This window comes from Sander lucioperca, chromosome 4 (genome assembly GCF_008315115.2).
Source record: "Sander lucioperca isolate FBNREF2018 chromosome 4, SLUC_FBN_1.2, whole genome shotgun sequence".
NCBI classification, from domain to species: Eukaryota; Metazoa; Chordata; class Actinopteri; order Perciformes; family Percidae; genus Sander; species Sander lucioperca.
In genome coordinates, this window is record NC_050176.1 from 30,306,059 (window position 1) to 30,309,784 (window position 3,726).

The 3,726-nt window shown below is 37.8% G+C and overlaps 1 long non-coding RNA gene across 1 annotated transcript; it reads right to left on the reverse strand.

The window, feature by feature from the left end:
- Positions 1 to 451, reverse strand: LOC116034284. Its single transcript, XR_004101042.2, has 3 exons — positions 393 to 451; positions 242 to 283; positions 1 to 91 (listed from the first exon to the last, which is right to left on the reverse strand). It is a non-coding gene; the product is annotated as an uncharacterized LOC116034284 (long non-coding RNA).
- Positions 452 to 3,726: the final 3,275 nt, after the last annotated feature.

Below are 3,726 nucleotides of genomic sequence, written 5' to 3' on the forward strand. Positions count from 1 at the left end.
GAGTCAAGTCCTTGAGGTACTTCAGGATCATGAGCACATCAGTAACACGGGCCAAGGATGGGGCGTTGTTGTTGTTGTTGTTGTTGTTGGTCTGTACGGGGGGAAATCAAGAAGATGTTCAAGAATTATATACATTTCAATTTTATCTCTATTTTTCCTTCCATAGTTGATTAGAAAATGGCAGTTTAAATTGAGAAAATACTATGTGATTTACATAATTATATCCAAACTAAATACTGACCTCCTCATTTGAGCGCTTCTCAATGACATGAGTAGGTTTAGCCTTTAAAATTAAGCACAAAAATTAAACTCTAAACATTTTAGAATAAACACTGACAATTCCACAGTTCGTCCTTGTTGTAAATTTTGGTAGAATTTACAGACAGACTTACCAAAGAGCTGGAGACGAGCACAATCACCACAACAAGAGCAACGGCCTTTATTCCAAATGCCTTCAGCTAAAAAAAAAATCCAGTTGTCACATGAAAATCACTGATGAATGCAAAGATCCCATCTTGGCCATGTTTTTAGTGTTACTTCATGTAGAAACTGTTCTTACCTTTCTGAATGTTTCACTCTTTGATTCATTAATGTAAGTGCAGAACCAGTCTTCAGTGTTGGCATATAAAGTTTCTTTCAGCCGATCACAGATGTTATGAGAGCACCTCATGAAAACAATTTTTTTTTTTGTTACCGGCATGCCGCCATTTCAACTAATTAAAAGCAATAAATCATCTAGACAGCCACACACCCGTCAAATGCATTCCAGAGAAAGAAGGTGAATGGTAGTTCCCAAAAGTTAATCTAAGTAGGAGAAGACATACTTTATTAATCCTGCACGAAGAAATTACATTTTTACACTCTGTTGGTGTTACACATTACACATATTACACAGGCCAAGAGTGAAGTCAACAATAAAGGTAAAAACAGGACCTTATGCATGCACAAATGGAGAGATGTCAGATTAAAACCCATTAAAGGCACAGTTGGGGGTTCGGTAGGGTGACCAAATGTCCTCTTTGTCCGGTTTGCACTGTTTTTCATGGGACCATTAAAGGACAATTCCGGCGCAAAACGAACCTAGGGGTTATTAACAGATGTGTACCCACTCTGTCGCTCTCTGGGACATGTTTTCATGCTAATCGAATGAGTTTTTAGCTTGAAAGACGCTAGCGCGGACCGCCGATTAGCTTACAACGCTAGTATTCGGGGCACAGGGAACGTAAAAAGAAATCGCTATTTATACCACTAAAAAGGCTCAAAATATCACCAAACTTCAACGGTAGCATAATGAGGGTCCCAAAATGTTAACCGAAGCATTGAGAACTTTGTAAGTGTACAGACAGTTTATTGAAAAGATAGATTATAAAGACACTCGCGTTGCAAAATAGATAGAAAAATGTATTGCATTTACTGGCGACAATTGCAACACAAATTTTGGAGGAATCCGACGTGATGAAGCAGGAAAGAATGTGTTTGTAAATTTGAAGTTGCTGCAGAACAAGACTCTGATTGGTGTGGGTTGCCCAGCACACATATTGAATAATTGTGCTCATCATGGGGCAGACACAATAGATGTTGACATTGAGAATATCATCTTCAAATTCTACCAGTACTTCCACATTTACACTGTGCGCACTGAAAGCCTGAAGGAGTACTGTGATTTTGTTGAGATTGATTACAGAAGGATGCTCTCTCACAGCAAGACAAGGTGGCTGTCATTGTTCCCAAGCATTGAGAGGATGATACAGATGTTTCCAGCTTTAAAGGGCATATTTTCTGTCTCAGCAAAAGCCAACCATAGTACTCAAGTTTCAGCTTTTGAAAACGACTTTGCTGAGATCTACCTCTGGCAAATGCACTCACTCATGTCTGTCTGTGTTCCACACCCGCATTCAAGAAATGGAACAGGAGAACATGTCCATTATGGAGGTGAAGAAAATATTGAACAATGTCCACACCATTCTTCTTCAACGCAAGAGCAACAACTTCATGACCCTTAAAGTTAAGGGACTACTGGCACAAAAGCGCAAAGATGGACTTGGTAAGGGCTGTGACCAGTTCTGTGCTGATGTGCAAGGCCTGTATGGAGAAGTGGATGACTCCCATGGAAGAGTTCTCATCATTCATGTGGATAGATCTGAGTGAGCCACCAAACTGGAATCATGTGGAGGCCTGCATCAAGTACCTTGGAGAGAAGGGGGTGGCAGTTGATGATGTCAAGTGTTTTGACGAGGTCACCAATCTGAAGAAATTCACAGAAAGGTGCAACAGTGATGAGGAGTTCAGTGGCCTGCAGGTGCATCAGAAGTGGACCAAATATTTTGAGAAGGCAAAAAGCATTGCAATGTTACTCAGAGCTACTGAAGATTGCACAGTTTGTCTTTGCAGAGAGGAACCAGCTGTCTGTTGAGTCACTGAAGGGGATTATATTAGTGCAGTACAATTTCAAAGACACTTCTTGCAAAGACTTTTATGCTTATTTGTTGAGCAACCGAAAACTGCTGGGAAAGATCAGCTCTACAGCAAAATATGGATGGGCAGATAAAGAGGATGAAGAAGAAAAGCAGGATGAAGAAGACAACTAAAGATTAAAAGTATAGATCCTTTTTGTTTGTGAAGTTAGTGTCTTTGTGAGACTGTGACTGACTTCTTACATTGAAAAGGAATTAAGAGATATTTTGTTGAAGCTGAACTTTCTAACACAGAAGAGGTCATATTTAGAACATTATTTCATATTATTTATTCATTTATTTGAAAAGAGAGCTACTATTTTGTTAAAGGTTGTTACAGCTTTTTTTTTATAATTTTATTTTATTACAGAAGTTATTTTTGTACCATTGAGGCATAATAAAGCATGTTCATTAACCTCTGAGAAGCCTGTCTGAATTTGTGTCTCGAGGCGGGGCCGAGTGTCCTCTTTTTTAGAAGTCAAAATATGGTCACCCTAGGGTTTGGTGTCTTGCTCAAGGGAAACCAAGCTCCAGCTACCAGTCCACAGTCCATACTTGGTCCATAATGGTACTTGAACCAGCGACCCCGCCCCCAGTTGCCAAGCCAGGTCCCTACAGACTGAGCTGCTGCTACCCCCAGATTGATTAAATGATGAAAACGTCAACAGGCATGCAACTAATATTTAAGTACATATTCACTTTTACAGACTACATTACAAAAGATACAGTGCACAGTAGAGAAGGGAGATGCAGTATTAATATTGTATGATGTGACACTACATTATGAAACTTTTCCTGGAGTGAAAAACTGCACTTTAATTCAGTGTTCCAGTTAAATTGTTGTTTCATTGTTGAAAAAGGTATTAAACATTTGAATTATAATCTAAATAAACAATTTGTCAAAATGTCTTCAAATTCAGTCAAAATCACACAGCAACAGTATGAAATAAAATGTAAATGTAAAACGGATGCATTAATTACCTGTTGGTATCAGCAATTATCATGATAACAAATACTTAATAATAATTATTATAAAAATAGCTGTGATATTAAATTATCATTATCCTTATAATAATAATAATAATAATAATGCTAATCATAAATACAATAACAATAATAATGATAATAACTGTAATTATAATTGTGTAATTGATGGTTAGGGCTTTATGTTTACTATACTTAACACGGATGTATTCATAATTTCTTTCAGTGTTTGTTTCTGTGTGAGTAATCTTCGTAGCATTCAGTTATGAAGTCAGAGGGAGGGGTTTTA